Source organism: Poecilia reticulata, chromosome 21 (genome assembly GCF_904066995.2).
Source record: "Poecilia reticulata chromosome 21, P_reticulata-male-v2, whole genome shotgun sequence".
Classification (NCBI taxonomy): Eukaryota; Metazoa; Chordata; class Actinopteri; order Cyprinodontiformes; family Poeciliidae; genus Poecilia; species Poecilia reticulata.
In genome coordinates this window covers 23,136,178-23,157,570 of record NC_088850.1, presented here as the reverse complement: position 1 = coordinate 23,157,570, position 21,393 = coordinate 23,136,178, and the positions used below count along the sequence as shown (strand labels likewise).

General features: G+C 40.9%; 1 protein-coding gene across 4 annotated transcripts in view; it reads left to right on the top strand.

The window, feature by feature from the left end:
- The window catches only part of fynb (FYN proto-oncogene, Src family tyrosine kinase b), a 74,038-nt gene that overhangs the window by 7,522 nt on the left and 45,123 nt on the right, over nt 1-21,393 (top strand). For 3 of the 4 annotated variants that reach the window (XM_008398532.3, XM_008398535.3, XM_008398533.3), the window contains exon 2: nt 10,945-11,024. The exons of the other annotated variant lie outside the window; for it this stretch is intronic. The gene's annotated coding sequence lies outside the window, so the exon portion shown is untranslated. The remainder of the gene's footprint in view (nt 1-10,944; nt 11,025-21,393) is intronic. 4 annotated transcript variants of the gene reach the window in all.

The following is a 21,393-nucleotide window of genomic DNA, read 5'->3' as shown; positions in this document are numbered from 1 at the left end:
AGTTAATCGCTCCAATTCCATTTTGCTCTCAAGTCCATTTAGCCCGTATTCAGGAGTTCAGCAGTGCACTGGAGCGCCTCGTTCTATATTTAAAAGCTGAATAAATTGAGCAGAAGTCTTTTAATTTGGCCTGAAAGTTTGTACCGCTGCTGAGGCAGAGGAGAACTAATGCTAGGTTACTGAGACATGTTTCAGCCACATGTTGGAGGCTGGGCTCTGCAAATCTGTGATTACTGCTGATTTTCTGGGACTTCAGAAAATGAAAAACAGATGGAAAATTAATGGACAGCTCTTAATGTCTGAAAGGACCTGATGGAGGAATCTTAATGCACTTAGTGGTCACTATAGTGGAGAGCAGTGTTAAGCCTCTCTTTTTGTAGATACTGTATATGTTAGAGGTTGATTAGCATTGAAGTATAGGAAGAAAAATTAGACTAAAATCAGCATCACTGGCATTGTCTCACATTTCTATCTTTTTTCCATCCGCTCTTCAGTATTCTGGAGTCAAAACCTACAATCTTTGACTGTAACTAGGCCTGAATCGATTTTTGAAATGACTGTCAACCAATTTAATAATTTATGAATTGTTAACAGGAGTGTACACTCTAAAAAGGCAATGTGCAGAGCAGTAATTAATTAAAATGTTCTACCCAGAACTCTTTGAATGGAAGTTTTAACTTCACATGATTCAAATTTTGTATAAAAAAACTAAACTAAACAAAAATCTTCCAATGAAGCACCTTTTGCTGTCCAATTATTAACCAGTTAATAAAAAAAATAGACAATCTGAAGGCATTTTTCATAAGAAAAAAGGCTTGAGCATAATGAAATATTTGATTTGAGATGTTCATAATCCTTAACATTTTCACTCATTTATCTCATTGTTTTTGTTTTTTTTCATTTATTTATCTGGAGACTTTTTTCAATTTAAATTTCAGCAGATTGACTCAAAACACTTTTTCAGTCACTTACCTGCTTTCTACAATTCTCCCCCAGATAAACAACCTTTTGTTTACTATGTAGTTGTTTAGCCATTATAAGTCAATGTTGCCTTTAACCAGTTTTTTTTGTTTTGTTTTTAATGAGAACACTTAAAACTGCAATGTTAAAGGCAACACAGTCAAACATTTAGGAGCACCTAGCATTTGCTCCTAACAACAGTGAGACACACCGGAGAGCATGTGATGGCTGGACATTCCCATCGCACTTATATTTGTGTGAAGCTATTTGAACAGATGACTGGATCTGGAAGTTGCTCCTACGGATGAATCAAGCTCAACACTTCTCCTTTCTCATTTCCTTTGAATGCCCCATGATGTCGCATACAGAATGCGACATCATGGGCCATTCTGTATGCGACATGGCTTTTTGCTTGCCGCATACAGAATGTAATTTATGAATTAACAGGAGTTAATTAATTAATAAGTTCTACAAAGAACTCTTTGAGTTCAGACAGCGCCTGGATGTGAAAGCTATGGCAGCCACACATAGCTGCCATAGCTTTCCACTTGACTACAACCCTCACATTAAAACACATCCAGTTTGACCCGACATTTAACTCGGGTGTTTCTAAATGTTACACTGTAGCAGCCTGATGAAAATAGAGGTAAAAACCCATAGTGCATATTTATGTTGAAAGAAACTATAACACAACTTTGACTGGTGTATTTCTCAGGCAAATAATCTACTAGGTGACTCTGTGTTGAACCTGAACCTGTTCTTCTGGTGGGGTAAAAGGTAAAATAGATGTCATCCATTCATATTTACACCAGCCGTCTATTTAGTCCGCTCCAATTAAACTCTAGTTTGTTTACCTAGAAACTCCAGTTGGTTTTGGGAAGTGTGAATGGTTGATCAAACTCTGATTTGGTTGGAATGCATATATGAACGCCATGCAGACCAGAGGCCGCTCCAAAAGCAGAAAGTGGACTATAGCACCAGGGATTCTGGGTAAATATAGCCAAAACAAATGCGCTAGCGGGAGAAATGGCTCATGGTCTTATGCCAAAGAAAAATCTTACAACTGCTAAAGTCTGACACTCCATTTTAGTTTACATTATGTGAAGAAGGAAGCTGTGGTCAGTGTTTTCCTCAGAGACACTTTTGTGTCATTATCTTTAGTGGCTCTTGGTGCAGCGCCACCACAGGTGAGATTGACCTGTAAATCTGCAGTACTGATTTGTCCAGACAGCAGGGGGAGGAGCTTAATTGTTTTATAAGTTCTAAGTTTTTGTGGTTGAGTTGCTGCATTGGTACTTGATGATCTCTATCTTCCTATTTTTAGTGAGAACACAGCTGGAAGTAAGAACACCCAAAGAAGCCTGGACTAGCTAATCTAGTGCAGGTAGCTGTGCTTTAGAAAAGCAGTGACGGTGGCACACCTTGAAGTTGAGCACCATGACTTTTAAAACTGCGACTCTTTTAAAATGATGTCACATGTTCATCCAACCCTGGAAGAACAACTCAAGTAAATTATCCAAAAATAACATTTAGATGACATTCATGCTCATGTTTATGGAAACTAATAAGCCTAACTCCAATGCAAGCAATGAGAAGTTGAAGCATGTTTAAATGTAATAATGCCAGGCCCACACATAGCTGGCATAGCTTTCCACTTGACTACAACCCTCAAAGAATCTCAATCAGTCTTCCTGGAAGTGTTTTAAATCATTTACTGCTATGAGGTCAAGCTGTTGTTGGGTCAAAGGGCAGTTATGGGTCAGCTCATGTCTGGGGTTTAGATTTATAATCCATCTCTCCAGCAGCACATGGTAACCTTCCTGATCTCTGTGTTTTGCAGTTCTTTCTTGTGTTTGCTCAAACAGGTGGGTCATACCGTACATCTGGCTGTTTCATTACTTATTGATGATATGTTTATCCTGTGGGAGGCGGGCTGATGGCTGCTGTTTGGGTTTTGAGGGGAAAACAACAGTGCTTTATGCGTGCATGTTTATCGCTCAGAGAGATTTCATCCATAATTAACCTCCTGTGAGGTTGTTGTTTTTCTTTCACCAGTGATTAACTGAGGGGGAGTGACGAGCGCTGCAGTCTGACTAAACAACGCCTGGTTGTGACAGACAAGCCAATGTGCTTCCTGTAATCTTATGGATGCATGTTGAGCTGTAGCTTGAGCAGAGCGAGGCTTTAACCAGCGTCTCACCTCTGAAATGAGCCGTGTCACAGCCGGCTCCCTCTGCAGCATCCCGCCTCGTGGTCTGTGTGTTCTCAGCTCCTCACTTTGACTGCAGCCTCTTTTCTCTGCATTGCTCAACTTGGATTTAAGATGCAGACAAAGAAAATCAGAGCTCAGGATGGCAGTCCCAATGCACTGGTGTCTGAATGCTCTCGTCTTGAGTATTCAAAGTGAAACTAGCTAATTAATCGATTAGAAAAGACATGACGGTAATATTTTAAGTCGGGATGCACTGATTAATTGATTAATTTGCCCAGATTTTTTTTTAATGTAAAAAAATAAATAACTATCAGCCCAAATTGGAATCAGCAGGTGGTTTTTTTTTTAAAGATTGGTGATTGTCCAGAAAACTGCAATCGATGCACCTTTAACTTTAACTGATCATTACCTGAGTACAGATTGTTTAAACTTTTTTTGAACTGCTGAGAGATGTCTTTTTTCCAGTGTTTGCTTGGTTTCAGAAGTTTACTGAGCCATCCTCCCTGACCGACTGTACAGACTTCCCTTGATCACACACAGATTCATGGAGGACTGAACACACACTCGTTTTGGTCCCAAGCGGCTCTCATTCTCGGAGCACTCTAGAGATCAGAGGAAGTGTGGATTTTAACACACTGATGTGAAACCGAGCTGCTTCTGTTTGGTCAAAAGAATTACCACCGCGACTCAAAGGTCTATTTATGTGCCCAAATGACAACACAGCGGCAATAAGAGGAGTTAATGTACTCATTATTATTTGATATGAATATATGTTGTTTTTTTTCCCTGTTGTAATGTCTTGGCTGCAAAATGCTGAGCTGTCATATTAAAGCTTTATTGTTTCCACTGATGTCTTATTGTACCCAAACATTTTTCATTGATGTTTTTCACAGACTGCAGAAACTAGTCGAAATGGACCATTTTAATTTATTACATCTGGGCTAAAATTTTATTGAGTGAAGTTTGAAATGTTAGAATTTACAAAATCTCTATTTGGAGTAAATGTTGCTCCAGACTTTTTCATTGTCTGGCGTTTTGACTGATGGGATCCAAGGTATCCCATCTTAATCTTTTAAAAATAATAATAATTGCATATTCAACAATATTTAATTTTCATTCATCTTAATTTATATTCAATCCAAAGACGCTGAACAGAGAATTATCAGTCAGTCAGATGAATACTGAAGGCTCCATGTAACTTTTCTTCCGCAGTGCAAAACACCACTGACTGTGGCCTCAATAACCTCATATAAATAATGAAAATAAACAATTGCAATTAAATTATGAACAGTTCAGTTTTACAGATGACTTCTCATGGGGGTTTTGATGTTGATCAGGAAGCTGAATGCAGGTTCTGCTGCCACACTGGAGTCTGGAGTTGCAAGCACCACTTCATCCAAAGTTTTGAAATCGGGGAACAATTTTTCAATTGAAGTGATAGGAACACTTTCAGAATGAGGCGATTGCTGGTTCTGCAAACACTTGTGGGAATCTTATTTTGTTTGATTTAATTACATGTGCTCTTTGAAAAAAGTTTAGAATGATTGCACCAAAGCCTTTAGCCTTCCTACACAAGTCTGTTCAATTCTCATCTCCATTCAGTGCAGGGAATTTCTAATAAACTTCATAACGTCAAACTGGTGAATTACATACGTCACGGATATTCGTTAACAATTGCGTAAAGTTTCAAACTTCAACAGAGTCCATGCTTCCAGCAAGCCGTTGTTTCTCAATAGTGTAGAGCCCAGACCATCTTTACGAAGCCAAGTGTAGAACGAGCAGCTGGTTTTTACCAGACTAGTACAAAGTGGTCAGGGGTGTGAATTCTGATCTCTCAAAATGACAGCCTTCATTTGGAGAATGACGAAAGATATTTTCGTCATCGTTTTCCACTCAAAGATGGAAAACATTTGGTTAACGTCACCCCTTATTAGAAGATATAAACATTCACGTATCTAACAACTTTGGAGTTGACCAGTTCTATTGCACACTACTCATGACAACTATCAGAACCAGCGCCCCCTAGTGGTGTCTTCTGTCCTCACTCATCTGTGAAACTCCTGAAGTTTGCAGATGACACCACTGTCACTGGTCTGATCCAGGCCTTAGATGACACATATTTGTATGAACTATAAAGAGGTCATCATTACATAAAAGCGCTCAACCAAAGGGACAGGGAGGTTATTTAACCAAAGACGTTGGGAATTCTGGATCTGAACTCCTGATCCGGAGCAAGGCCTTCCTTTAATCGACTTGCAAATCCCTCCCAGTGTAGTGAGGATTAATCCGCTCCTGAGCAGCCGCTACTACTCGGTATTCCACTCAGAGTTGGCCACCCTCAGGAGTGGGTGATGTGTCAATCAAATCACAGCTGATCTGGGTTCACGGGAGCATGTAATAGCTTCACGCTGCGTCCAAGTTTTAGAGAAAGATATAAAGATGCTGATTATTCGAACACGCCTCTTCCAGCACACAGTCGGCAGGGTTACTGGAAATCCACGGGAGTGCTGCAGCCTGGATGTCTTTCACATCTAGCTGGTGTTGAAGTGGCCCGACTTGTTCTTCAGAGACTAACCTTGATGTTTAACTGATCAGCCTGCAGACTGGGGTTCATTTCCTAGCAGGGAAACCTCAGAATCAGCCAGAACCCTCACAAGAGAACAGCTAGTGTTTAATTTTTGTAGGTCGAAAAGATGATGGTGACTTCTAGATTTTCTGTGAGTTTCATCATTTCCTGCATTGGTTCACTGAAGGACCTGAGAGGAAATGAGACGGGGAAACACAGAAAGTGAAAAGAGACGGGAGGCAGCTGTGCCTGAACACATGTGGTTTTTTCAGTAGTCAAACCATCTCAGAATCTACTTTCTTAGTGTGATTTTTCTGTTGTTTGACTAATTCGTCAACTGTTTTTCTGCATTAAATTCTCAATATAAACCTGGAGTCTGGACCCACAAGATGTCCAGTGGGACAGAGGATTAGAGCTCTTCTAAAGGGATGCAAATCAGCACGTTTGTAATTATCTGATAAATAAAACTGTTCGGTAGGATTTGCTTACAAATCCAGGAATACAGGAATTTCCAGGAATACAGTTCATATTAACCTTAATGACTAATATGGAATTCTTCCTTTTATTAATGCTGCTATTTCAATAAGGTGCTAGAAAATGTCACACTTTAATATTTTTGTTGGACCATGTTGTGACAAAAATAAAGCTTAAAAATGTACAAAATTCACTTTATGAAAAATGTGCCACAGAATGAGTCATTTTAGGCCGCAAAAGTCCCAAAAAACATTGTAACATCCTGGAGGAACTGAAATAAATATGTAATATTGCTAAATACATTTTATCAGCCAGAGCAGCACTATTAATATCAAATGGCGATCTCAAATTTTCATATGGGTCTCTCTGCTGCTGTTGTCTGACAGACTGGCTACAGAGTTGGCTGAATGATGAACTGTCATATTAAAGTTTTAGGTTATTGTTTACACATAAAAGAGATTCAGTGTTGCTCACATATTATAAAGAAATGTTGCACCAGTGCTTGATAAGCAAGTGTTTTACAAAGAGCTTATTCAGTTATTAGTGACTCACTTTTCCGTCAGATTACAGAAATGCAGAAGTTGCAGCTCATCTTGTGACTGAAATGTTTCCCCGTTAATTCTGCCTCCAGGAATTCAGATGACTGATTCGTTTCTCTGGAACATTGGCTCCATCTGAAAAGCTTTGGGCTACTTCTCAAACGCTGGTTTTGGAATGGTTAAACAAACCGAGGTTGTAGCAAACCATCATCTACCACACAGTTCTGAACACCAGATGTCCAATCTGGTTTAAGGTCGGGATAAAAAAAAAAAACAGTGACTAAGTCATTTTATTCTTTCTGTTTGCTAGAAACCCCCACTCCAATAAAGTTTGCCTTGCTGACTCAATGTTTTGCCAGGAAAAAAAAATGTTTTTGATAAACGTAATTTTTTTTAACACAGAAAAGACCAGGTAATCCACCTTTCATATATCAAATGTATCTAAACGTCATTGAAATTCTTGTACTACTTGGTGACTTTATAAAATGAAAATGGTTGGAACCTGTTGGCCCCTCAACACCTAGAGTCTGGGCTCTTTTCTCTGAGTCCTGCTGTGTTCAGCCACTTGAGCAGCCCACACATCTGACTGGATCTGCAGCAGGGCAGAATGAGACGGCTTGTTGTGGTGTGGACTGCCTTGTGACGGCTCTGAGGCTGAAGAACTATAAACCCGCAGCTGCTCTGCCTTTATGTTTAACCAGAGGGGTCTGCTTCTGAAAGGAGTCGGCGCAGTGGCCTCTCACCATGTCTGTCCGGACCGACACGGTGTCAGGCGTGAAGCAGACAAATAACAGCGAAGCTTTTCTAATGCTAATGAAGACTTCAATCACTGAAGCTAAAAGCCTCTGAATAAGAACAGTATCCTAATGTTCAACTTCAGTGTATGATTGTGAAGTGAGAGGAAATGGATGATGATTATCTTTTTTTATTGTTGTTTTTATGAGGCTTTTCTATATTTTTATTCAGGCCCTCTAATTGGATTTGGGTGTGGACTTTAACTAGGCCATTTTAAAATGCTTCCCACTGGATTGTGAACCTCCTTTGCAGTCTCAAATATTTTCCTGCCTCACAGATTTTCTTCCAGGACTCACCTGTTTCTAGTTCAGACCAATATCCCTGCTAAAGAAAAGCCGCCCCACAGCCTGAAGCTGCCCCTACCATGCTTTATCAGGGGGGTGAAGTGTTCAGGATTGGGGGTGAAGTGTTCACTATCTTAGTGGCGATAGTTTTCCCACCACTAAGAGTTTTACATACAGGCTAGTGTTTTCCACGCTCAGTGCTTCAGTTGAGGTGGAGGTCCTTGCTGTGGTAGGTCTCCAGTTGCTCCTTCCTCTCTCCATGTCCAGATGATGGATTGGACAGAACCCTGGGAGACGGTCAGAGCTTTGGATTTTGACTTTAAGCTTCTCGACATCTTCCATTCTGACCCGCCTGCTGCCTTCCTTGGTTTTTATGATGCTATTTGCTCATCAATGATCTCTAAAGGCCCCTACATACTCAGGTGTATTTCACCATGCAGAGGTACTGGAAGCGAACGTGCTGTGGGCTCAACAGTCGGGGAACGGTGGTGGGTTCTGCCAAACATATGGGACATGATGGTGACAGCAGTGACATCCTTTTCAACTTTCTTGTGTTGCATCACTAGCCCCTGTGTACCAGCTCCAAATTTTATATGCACTGGTTTTGCCGGTAGCTTCTCTTGAAGAGGGCAGGAAATTGTCGCCTCATCAAGCAAGAGAGGAACTGATGTTGCCTTTCATGTTTTGAGCCCTTAGACTGACTACAAATGTACGCATAGCTTGGTAAAAACAGCTCATTGTGGTGAGAAATGGCCTGAGACATCAACAATCATTCTCCACTGTGAAAAGTGCAGAGCTGAACGAAGCGGTTGTTACTGTTAATTCAATATTTATAAGCTTGACCAACATGGACTTAACGGCTTTGGTCAATTTCATTGCTGCTGTTGCTAAAACTACAAGCAGAGTACAATTCTAAAAAAGCAGCGTCATCGATCACAACTTTTCCTGTTTGCTGATTGGCCTTGTAAAAATGTAAATCTATAATAGAAATCCATGTCAATGGAAGAAAGCCCAGATGGCAAACTGAAGGGAGATGAGAATCGAGTGGAATTGCATAGGAAGGCATTGTCAGGTTGATGTATGCTACACCTTTCATATTTTATTTTGTAAAGTCTGGAAAGCTTTCAGACGACTCTGCTGTGGCGTTTGTCACTCTGCAGTCCACATGTCTGATGCCGTTCCTATATGTGAGAACGCTTCACCACAGTCTGCAGAGGAAACTTGTCAAACCAAATTCACACCACCTCATCCTGTTGTCCTCATTATTTCTGTGTTTTCTCTCTCTCTCATGTCCTGAGTGTGAGTGAGTTCCTCTGGCCTTTCTTGTATGCTTCTGCATCATTCAGCCAGAAACAGGAAGAACTCATGTGAAAGACTCTTTCATGAGCTGTGCTGTGCTGTGCAGGTGTCTGCTGCTGCTTTACAGCAAAGCCTGCTCATAATCTCGCCTCCATTAATGCTCTGCTCCGGCTAACTGTGAATCTACAGAGGCAGATTAAATTAGATTAGCAACGCTGAGCTTTAAAGTCAAATCGGTGGCTAATGACTTTGAGCATTTTTGGCAGCAGTGACAACGCATCTTTTGTAAATAAAGGTCAGCTGGGTGGCAGGCTGTGCAGTTGACCCTGGCCCTCCTGCCATACAATATGTCCACTGTGCCCTGTCAGCTGGCAGCGGCTGAAAACTTTATCTTCTGAACAAAAGTTGCCATGTGTGCACATCATAAATTTCCTTTTTTTTCTGCCGTTTTGTTCCAGGGAGTTTGTGAAAGCAGTCAGGGATCCTGCTGGACCGGAATAGACTCAAAAATTAACTCAAAGCTTAAGCTTTTTGGAGAATAATGTGTGTACAAGTTACACTGGAATACAGATTACATAATAAACATTTGATTCTCATTCTGATTGAAACTCTTTCCAGAACACAGTGGGATACTTAAGTCACTTTCACTACATTTTTGAAGCTCAAAATGCGTCAGAGCTGCATCCCTAAGTGTAGTTTCAGTTTCTTTATCACTCAAAGGATTGTGCAAAACACTGAACTTCCTCCCAGAAGTCTGTCCCAGTAAATTTCCCTGATTGTCAGGAGTCGGATCAAACTAATGTCGGAAAAATTAAAACTCCTCTGACCACGTAGAACTACGTAGCAGCACGACAGAAGGTTGCAACGTTGTACCTGAATGAACCACGAGACTTTTGACCCAATGTCTCTTTTTACGGATGAGGCCAGGATAGAGGCGCTGGGCAAACCAACCACACTGCAAAAACATATAGGAGGTTTTAAGTCCATAATTCTTCAATATTGATCAAAACATTTTTCTGATGATATAAGTGAAATGATCTGCCAGTGGAACTACTTTTTATATTACATAATTATTGTCTTAAAACAAGGTTTTATTTTGCTGAAATGTTACTTGTAAGTTTCTTTTACTTCAAGTGAAAAGATATTTGCACATTTTAAATATCCAAAATAAATACACCAAAAACAAATAAAACAGATTATGAAGTCTGTAAAAAACATGTCCTTCAAAATACATTCATCATTGGCTCACACAGGGAAACGGGCACTACCTCCAGGTAGGACGTTAGTGAAAAAAAGCATAAACTTTAATATTGTTTTTCGAAATGCTCTCTTCTCCGTCTCCTCTTCAGTGATGAATAAACTGCTGTCGTGGTGCGCACCATGTTGCACTGATCTTTTCGTATATTGGACGAGGTTTTAACATGCTGGCAACCGGTGCATGCTCTGCTGCTACCTGTTGTTTACCAGATGAAACCCGGCAGCCTCATTGGTGCTGACATGTTTCCATGTTGCTGGGATTTTTTTTTATTCTCCCCTGTGGATGGGATTATTCATCCCAGCTGCTCTAATCTGCCTTCACTGAGCTTCCATGTCTTTCTTCTCCTGTGTAACCTGGAAACGCTGTAATCCACCGATACAAGGCTGGAGCAGCGGCTCCGACTGGCCCCGGCCTTCCCAAAGCATTCTGGGGCAAAAAGAAACTAGCACGTTCCGTTTTCACAAAGAAGCGACGAGTGGCTGCTACTGGCACAAGCAGATGATTTTTCATATTTTATTGAATGCAGTGATGAATAATTGATCTCCTCTGCTCCACAGGGCCTGTGTGTTTTTTTTTTTGGCGGTGCACAAAGCAATGTGGACGAAATAAAGATCCTGATACGGCGCATAAACCAGAGGTATGATGACTCTTAACACACACACATATACGCACACCATCCAGAGAGCCAGACATGTTTGTTGCCATGTCTGTGTGGAAGTGTGACTGATACGGCGAGCAGCAGCAGACGGTCACGCCGCTCCTTCTGGAGAGAGTCTGTTATTTTTTTAAAGGGATGTAGGTCAGAGATTGTTGGCTTGCTGCTCCCTCCGTACCTGTTGGACATTAGTGTGTTTGAGGAGGCTGTGCTTCACAAAAGGTTAGTTCCTCTTACTGAAGAGGCTTTCACGGGGTTCCACTCACAGGTCAGCAGATGCAAGCAGCTAAAAGCTCAGGCTGTATTTCTTTGTGACCTGGAGCTCCATGTTTTCCTGCTGCCTTTGGAAAAGGTCAGTAAGGTCAACCTGTCCCGCTTGTCCGGAGACCTGATGTGAGGTCAGCAGAGAGCAACGCGCTCCATCCCTCCTCTACCGCAGGTTGTCTGGATCTCATCCTTAGCTCCCGTCCAGCCTGACTTCCTCACCAGATAAAAGCCAGTCTGAGGAATAAACGGAAGCAGAGAGGAAAATGATCCAAATCTCTTTGAGGGAACAGGGTAGTGTGTTCTCAGAGCGAATGCTCTGTGATTGTGGTTAATGCTCCCTTGGAACACAAAGTGCAGACTTTAATTATTGGAAATCTGTGTGGACATTACAAGCTCCCTCTGATCTGGACATTATTTGAATTCTATTGAGCTACTGTAATTCGACACTGATAACCAGGAACGGGCGATATGGACTTAAAGCTTTATCATAGGATTTTATGGTACTGTTGCGATGACGGTAAAAGTGATGATAAGAACTATCTTTCTTCCTGCATGGCAGCAATCATAACCACACAAATACTGCTCCTAAAAAACACTCCATTCCTTTTCTTTAGGACACTAGTCACATAAAGTATGATTTGTATCACTAAGCTGCACACAATAACTCCATTTCATCATATATTCAGAGATATAGATATTCATTGCTACTCCCATTTATCAAAAGGTGGAGAAAGTAGTCAAACTAACAGCACAGATAGTTTCGGAAGGTTTTAAACCTTATTGACAATGATGCATCAAAATTCTCAAGAAATTTCTAAACGGTACGATAATTCCCACCCATACTAATCACAACGTAGAACACCAGGCTGCAATCCTGACTCTGCTCTGCTCTGCTCTGCTCCGTAAATGTCAGGTCTAAACAGGGCCGGATCTAGAAGGTGGTGGCTCCCTGGGCTGTAGCCAGTTCTGGTGCCGTATCCTAAAAAATAAGAATAATTTATTAATGCAAAACAGAAATCATTATCCATTTTATTTATGATTTTGGTTGTAAGAAGGGATTTTTTTTCCATTTTTTTGTCTTGTTTTTGGTTGTTATGTTTTATTTTGGATATTTAAAATCTCTTCTGGTTAACTGCCCTCTACAAAAATGTATTGGTCTTTAAGAGAACACAGACCAATAACACTGGGCTACAAAAATATATTTTTGGAAGCTGTCTTTGTTTTTTCAACTGAATTAGGATTATTTTTCACCACTGAATTCAAAAATGATACATTTTTCTCAATCAGGTTTTTATTCTAATTTGACTTCTGAAATCTGATCTTCTGACTAAATGGATTAGATTTTTGTGACATCATCAGTTCATTTCCGTTAATATTTCTCATCCAAAAAAGGTTTTAGGAGAAAAAAAAAATTCTAACAGAATGTATTAATTAAATGTTACAAACTTGGATTTCTGTAAATTGAATAATAAACACTAATACGTGTAAGTACATTCAAATTGAACATTTCGTCTTCATTGTGCAAAATTCTCCATCTCTTTTCTGTCCTGATGGAATCTCTCCTCCTGCTCATCATTGATCAGATTCTCCAGATGTGAGAACAAGTCATGCATTTTGATGCTCATGTTGCTCCATAGTTCAGAAAGTTGACCTGATTGAGCAGAACTAATGTGATTTTTGGTTTCAGCTCATCAACATGACCCCAAAACAGTCGAAAAATCCCAGACAATTTTTTAGTTAATGATAATAATATAGTTATCATTAATTAATTTACTATTACTGAGCATGGTCTCAAAGCAACTAACATTTGCTTTGAGACCAAGCAAAGCAATGGAATTTATTGCAATAATTCTTGGGAGAATTCATCGTGGTGATAGGAATTGGAACTGAGTGTGAGTAACTTGATGGAGGGGTTCCAGCTCCGTCTTCCACTCTCAGAAGGTGTATTTATGATGCGGTGTATTTCCTGTGTGTGTGTATGTGTGTGCGCGTGCATGTCTGTGAGCGGTGGTACAGTGTGGGCCAGTCACCATTCTGGGTGTGATTCAACCTTTTTCAGAGCGCCGGCCTCCGCCGTGCCACAGCGAAAGGAAAGACGTGTGACAGAAGAAGCCTAGCGGGGCTTTGCAGCGTTAGCACATCAAATGCAGCCCTTCTGTGGGAACCCGGGCCCACGTGTGTGTGTGTGTGTGTGCGTGCGTGCGTGCGTGCGTGCGTGCGTGGGCTGCATTGTAGCAAAGCTGGTGAGAAGCATCAAATGAGTCACAGATTCCAATCATCTTGTACGACTCAGACGCTTCTCGGTGTCTCTGAGAGTTTCCGCTGCGCGCAGGAGAAAATCAGCAGGTAATTATCCTGGTTTCATCCCAGGCCTGGTGATTCTACCAACACACACTGGCTCAGCATTAGCTGGATGTTAGCAGCTCCAGGCCCGTGTGTCGCTATTGTTGTAACCCAGTTTGCCTCATGGTACCGAGATGCAGAAAGAGCAACACTAATGAACCTTGTTAAGCAACATTATACAGTCACAGAGTATGGCTTTTTCATGTGCTGCCGTCTCTCTCCCCCAACATGAACTGAACTGATCTGTCTGCTGACACCTTCCTGTTCCTCCAGACTCATTATATGGCTGTCACTGCATGCTGGCTCTGGGTGGAACAAAGTCACAAAGATTATTTCTGTCTTTGCTAACTACGGCTATCGAAGGAGAGACGGAACGAGCTCAGTCATTTTCACCTGTTTTGAAAAGTATGTTTGTAAAATTTATTGTGCAGTTATGTCTGATATCTGTGAAGTGGGAAGGCTTTTAATATGAAAGCTGGACAAACCAGAAACAGGAGCAGGAAGGAAGGAAAAATAATTCTGCCACCACCATAAATAGAATCTAAATAAAAAATGGTGCAAATAGCAAAAACAGCAAGTTGGGGAATAGACTAAACATTACCAGACTGTATCCAAGAAATTAGGAAACTGTCCGCCTTTGTTTTATTAAGGCAAGCCCTTTTTTGGGGGGAACTTGCAATAATTTATTCTCTACTTTCTATTAATAATGAGCTTTCATTACAATATTGTGTTTATTTTATTGTTGCGCAAGTGAAAACGCGATCAAATTATTTTTGCGTTTTAGTGTTCTTTTAACAAGCTGCTAAAGGTTTGGACAGCACTGCCTCTGGAAAGGCCAGGCGATGATGTCATCAGCCTGTGGGCTCATTTCCAGCTGCTGAGGCCAGTGAAGGCCCACTGCTGGATGTATTTTAAGGCCACACCTTTTGTGACATCATGGAAAAATGAAAAGGAATCAGGCGAGATATCAGGGGGAGCTTTGTGGCGCTCCACAGGGCTGGTGCAGCTTCCTGACACCTTCAGGTTCCTGAGGATGAAACTCGCTCATCTGTCCAGCTGTACGCCGACACAAACAGCCATGTGAAACGAGGCAGCCTATGATCCTCACTCAGTTGCAGCAGATTTGTTTGGAGCAACAGCCTTTATGTTTCTGTCCAACACAACAGAGGAAAGGTTCCACCTGAGTTCAACCTGCACATCCACAGAGAAGGATTTGATCCAGTTTTTACTCCCGACTCTGTCAGGAGGGAAACACACCCAGGTCAGCGGTGTGTCTTTGAATCCCCAGCGTCGCCCGAAACGCAGGAAGGTTGTCCTGCAGAAAGCAAAGCACTCAGCCAGCTGAGGTTGGATGTTTGTGGAGTGTGTCATCTGCTGGTGCTGATTTAACTGCTGTTGGACTGAGAGTGTTTAGAGTTCAGCTACAGCTCACAAACAGCCGGCTGCTGCAGAGCTCCGCCTGTGTTTCTGGGTAGCATCCAGGCTGTAAGTGGCGGTGTGAGGCTCATGTTGGTGTGTGACTGTGCAGATGGTGCAGCTCCCTAACCTCTTCCTGTGTTACCCTCTCAACCCGCCCTCCCTTTAACACAGGCAGGAGATGGCAGACGCTTCCTTGTAAAGTGGAGGCGCTCCGTGTTCTCTTTGCGTCACTGCCGTTATCTTCCATGCTAACTTCTGAGATCAGCAGGGAACACGCCGCCGTTTGGGTGGCGACTCCCTCTGAGATTCTTCAGCTGTTCTGTTGTTGGTTTGCTGCTGCTTAGAGTTTCTGATCTTTCACATCGATAACGTTGTGGACATCTGCTTCAGAATACAGAGAAGCTCCTGGTCCTCATCATCACCTCTCCACTACTGTGCTTTTGGGTTCATTTGAGGTGTTTCTGATGAGATGATGGGTTTGATTTTTATCATTGATCTTGTCTATTTTTAGAGAAGAGACAGATGCTGACTGATGAGATTCAAATGTTTTATGATGAGCAGGATGGAAATACCAACACTAGCAAACCATCAGTCGCTAATGACAACAAAGTTTGTCGTTTCTAATGTCCAGTAAACAAAAGGGTCACTTCAGTTTGTGGGAAACCTGGACTACATTGGATCACCTTTACAACTCTCACATACTCAGGCATACTGTGTGTGTTCAAACCGTCTGCACAAACTGTCTGCAGACAGCTGAGATTTCATAGACATATTGTATAAAAAAAATCTTAAGTGGTTACATGAAGAATCAGCAGAAAGAATGTTTTTAAATCATCAGAGTAATCAATTATTAAAATAATTGTTAGTTTCATCCCTGACACTTTTCACACTGACCTCTGCTGCTGTAGAGAAGGTCACATGATCAGTTCAGTCAGTGCATTTGATCCCTTCTCTGCTGCTTCCTCTGATGATTCTTATGGGTTCATTTTTTCTTCAGTTATTTATTTCATCACAATTTTAAAACCAACTTTCCTTAAGGAGGGAAAGGCCTCCTGACTGAAGGAGAACTCTTAAAATTTCAGGGTCACAGTAAGGTCATCTGAGCAGATGTTGTGACTGAGGTTCAGCTTCCTGAATGCAGCAGACGCTTTGGTCCAAACTGTCTCTGTTCACTCTCTGCTTTGTCATTAAGGTTCATTTACCAGTTACACCACACAGGGCTACAGAGTGGTTCACCACAGTTAAGCACCAACACGAGAGCATTTCGGCCTGTCGGTAATCAGCCACAGCCTCCATCAGCCTCCCACATGTTGGAGGTTTAGTGGTACTGTGGCTTTAATTCTAATTGGGGTGGGGCTGCAGCCATATGCCGCCTACGGTCCCCAGGGGCTACAGCAGCAGCTTAATGAACGTCCCAGCAGGATTTAATGCTGATTTAGGTCGCCGCAGTATGTAGCCTGTATGGGGGGGGGGACTCCATCTTGGTCACCCCTGAGATTCAGGCCCAGACTTGACTCGGATCATTTCGGTCTATGCAGCCCCACAAGCTATTTCTCACCAAACTTTAATTACAGATGATGTACAGTTCATCCACTCAGGAGGGATTTCAGACCACAATTTATCACTTGGAGATAAAAACAAACATGTTTGGCTTGGTTGTAACATTTCCATACAAGTGTAGAAAAGAAAAGGCTCACATTTCTGTGTGCATGCTGCTTCCAAAGAGCGATGGCGACAAGACTTGGAATGGAGGGGACAAATAACACAATGGCTTCCTTGTTTATTTTAAGAATGCTGCAGAAGCAGAAAAAAATAGAGAAACTGAATCCTAGGAGTGAGCCAGAAATGAGGCAAAAAACAAACAGCACAACCATTTTCTGCTGCAAAGCTATAGTTTTCAACATTTTTTTCAAAAAGGAAATCAGAAACTTGTGCCGTTTCACTGCTGTGGCCTGTAAATAAAACTGCAAACTTCTGAGCTTCCAGGTTGTTGACTCAATTTGGTAAACAAAGAGATGAACTTGACCACAGCGCAGAAACCACGTCTGACTCTCAGCTGGGTCGTCCAGTCCACCACGGGTTGTCTTTGCCCCGCACACGACTGCCGCTCTTCAGCCAGAGAACACAGAAACGCTTCTTCCTCCCCTGATGTTCCCTGAACATCTAACAGTTCCAAGATCTATTAGGCTTATTTTCATTTGCTCACTCATACTGTTAAACTTTGAACCCCATGCACTAGTGAAGCTAGTTAGCTATAGGGACTCACGATGTTAGATTATTGGTGTTGGCATCGATAACAGATGCCAACACCAATATTTCTTTCCTGTCCCCACCTACTGTGGAATTAAAATACTGCATTATCTTTGTCAGTTTAGCCTGCTACCAAATTTAAACTCTAAAAAGCAGGCTGAAAATGATGTAACACTTTCAACTTGCATTATGTTCAATGTCAAATTTATTAATGACATCTGCTTTCTCTAAGACAATGACAACACAAATTTGACGTTCTGTGCTTCAGGCATCATTGTCACTGGTTTGTCATATAAAAACACCATTTATGTCTGTGAGTTATTTTTGATGGAATGGCTGATGTCCCATATTAAATTTTACAGCTAATATCTGCCGATGCCGATACTATGCCGATAACATCATACGTCCCTCGTTAGCTTCATGGCTGTGTTGTTCTGGCAGCCAGGGGGGAATTCTTCAATGTTGCTTTATACATATGCTTCATATGAAGCTGCTTCCAACGTGTTTTGAAGCCTGTCTAGTGATCAAAGTGTGAACTTTGGAAGCAGAAGTGCATAATAAGTCGACTGCACTGAATTTGGCTGAGAAACTCTGTGAATATTCTGTGTTTCTGCATTTTAGGTCATAAAATGTTCCTTTTATTATATATAAAAGAAACTGAATTATTTATTTGTAGTTTTTTAATGTAGTTTTAATATTACACAAAAAAGACTTGGGTGGTTAAATAAAAAAGCTGCAGCATTTTAAACCAAATAATTATCAGAATGATCAAATAACTAAAATAAACATTAGTTGCAGCCCTGTTAGGTGATTCCATTTTTTCAACTTCAAAACACTTGAAATAATGCCCTTAAATTCTTGCAAAAACTGTAGTAGTGATTTGTGTTTTGCACTCAGCCACATACGCAGTATTTATGTGACGCTTACAGGAGGAAGGCAACTTGATCCGATTACCACAAACTTATTTTTCTATCAATGTAACTCTTCCTGCAACTTTTCATGCAGCTGCTTGTTCTTATTAAATTGTCTTTACTGATTGGAAAAACGACAAATTCTATCAATTAAATTTCCTAAGGATTTGGTAGCTTTTGGTTCACCTTCGTAGTAAGTTTGATCTAGAAATTTCATTTTCTTTTCAGCTTCTTTTGTTTCTATCCTATCAGTTTTAATACACAAACTTTAGATTGTAATAAGATCGGATATCACTCTGTTCTATTTTTCCTTTTTATATACATACAGCTCTGAAAAATAATGAAGAGCCCGCTGCACTTAAAACCTCCTGGTTCTTCTACCAAATATTGTTTCTGAATTCTTCCTGAGTTCAGACATTAGTATTGTTGTTTCTAAATGAATATCAACTTGTTTCTTTGCATTATTTGAGATCTGAATGCACTGCAGCTTTTTTGTTATTTTGACCATTTCACATTTTCTGCAAATAAATAAAACTAAATTTTGCTTGGAATTTTGGAGACATGTTGTCAGTAGTTCATAGAAATAAAAGAATAATATTCATTTTACTCAGACATATAAGTGTAAAAAGTCAAATCAGAGAAACTGATCATCTTAAGTGATCTCTAATTTTTTTCCAGAGCTGTATATGTTTTTTTTTGTTTTGTTTTGTTTTTTTTACGAAGAAAATAAAAATCATAAGTAAAAAAAAAAAAAAGACATATGCATTTTGCCTTTGTTTTTATTCGGAAATAAAGCTTTTTATTGGGTTTTGTGATAGAATCCAATAAATGTCATTCAGCATGTAGTCCTGGAAGCTGACTGGCTGTCGTCATGCCGCTCCAGTTCACAGTAATTTATTGACTAACTTTAAAGGTGACCACCCGCCCGCCCTGCTGCTTCTGTAGCCTTGGTGAAAACAAAAGAGTAAACAGCAGGAGACAAATTAGATACGGCCCCATCTCTCAGGCCCACAACTGCTATAATTAGAGGCTCTGCTTTTTATAGATATATAAATATAGCCGTAGTGATACAGTCTGAGGATCCTTCGTGTCACCCCACCTGAGCACAGGAAGCAAACAATCTGTGAAACCATGCCAAAGGTGCAACGCGTCATCCCAGTGGGGGCGCTGACGGAAACTGAGAGCACAGTTTTAGTAAGTTTTCTGCTCACTGGAGGCTGTTTTCAGGACACATGAGGGAGTTTAGCCTCTGGTTTGATTCTATTTTGGGAGTTTATGGGTCTAAATTCTGCTCTTCAACAGAAACAAAACTTACCTAAGCATATAAACAAATGAAGTGACAGGTCATCACAGTACGTTGTTATAAATATAATAACAGATTCGGAAAATTATAGTTCCTTCAAATGAGCTTGATTTTATTGTAAACAGTCCATAAAAAGTCTGCATGTTCATATACAGACCAGAGAGCTCTCACCGCCTCATGCTGCCGCCAGGCAGTAAAGATGTTGCCATGTTATTTGAGCTCTTTCTTCCTCAAGCTTTCATTACTGACTGGAGCTGATTCCCTTTTCCCAGTCCTTGTAAAGCTAAACTTAAGTGTTTACAGCCGCTGCCAACATGGAAGACGTTTAGGTTTTCTGAAGACAATGGGAGGAAAAAAATAAATACATTTGTTTCCAGACGTGTTTTAATCTGACCAAGAGTTGTGGAAAAAGTTGCATAGAAAATGTTATGTTGCCTTACCTCACCTAATGCTTTCTCTGGATGGAGGTCAGCTCTAACTCCTGTTATAATCACAAAAGTGTTCACTTTCAGGTTACCGTAGTTTGTTTTTTGCTATTTAATATGTGGGAAACTGCAATAATGACAAACTCCTTAAGTAGTTGAATATAAGCGTGGTTTGACGTACGGCCGGTCCTCCAGAAAAGTACAGTTTATGACTTTCCTGGACTTTATAATTTACCTATCATAAATCACGTATTTCTGAAACCTGAAATCGTTGATATCAAATCCTGAATCGGCACAGCTGTGGATCTTTTTCTGATGCTGACATATTTCTTCTCTGGTGTCTGATGTCAGCCCAACAGAGAAATCAGGATTTTCTTTTCTGGGCTTTTTGTTGACAAGCTTCTGCTACATTTGTCTTGATTCCTTGTCGGTTCAGAGCAGTTGGAAAGTAAACCACATGAGCAATTCTGTTTCACTTTGGATGTATGTTCAACACACACCTGTTGATCATCCTCACACTCTATGGAACTGCGAACATGCAGCCATGTTCAGGCCTGGCCAAGCATCCCACCACAATACAGTGACCGCCGCCATCTTTACAGAGGCTCCACCTACAAGCAGTCACCATGGCAACAACAGAAGAAATGAGAGGGTGGCTACTTCAAACACCTCTGAACCTCTTCTGTCCTCTGCAGTCCCAGCCATATGAGGGTGTTAAAGGGAAGTTGTTTCTCTCCACTGTCGCCTCATGCTTTCTCTCGGTGGGGTATTTGGTTTTGGGGCATTGCTATAATCAACACTCAGATGATTAGATCATTCACACACCTGCTCACTGTTCAGCACTGTCTGAACATCTCTGACAGTTTACATTATATCCTATATGCATGTATCATATATGATACATTTGTTCATGCAGATTTCCTGAATTTTGGGAGATCGGCGCCCTGGGTGCTTAATTTGCTTATGCTTTGGGCCGGCCCTGTTAAAAGTGTCATTATTTTCCAAATGACACATAATGACAATAGCCATAAACATTGAAAAAGACTCCTTTATGTTCATAACAGCTGTTATGTCATGTTTATGACACTGTCTTGTCAGTATTGTGCACACACCTTTAAATAAAGTGTTACCTTATGAAGTAATTAAAGAATAACTAAAAGAATAACGGAAATCATTATTTTCTTTTGTCCAGAGCTGATGTACTTTTGGGGTTTTCCCAGCTTGTTCATGCTGGGTGTTGGAGCGTCCCTGTAAAAATGCCATGTCTATAATACTCTACTGGATCAGAGTATTTCCTGGAGCTGCAGGTCAGTCTGCTCTCTGGGACAAGTAGTTGCATCTTTCCTGATTCTCAGCGTCATGGTCAGGCTGCGCCCTCCGGCTCCAACATGTCATTTATATTCCACTTTTTTGTATTTGATTCTCTATGGGCC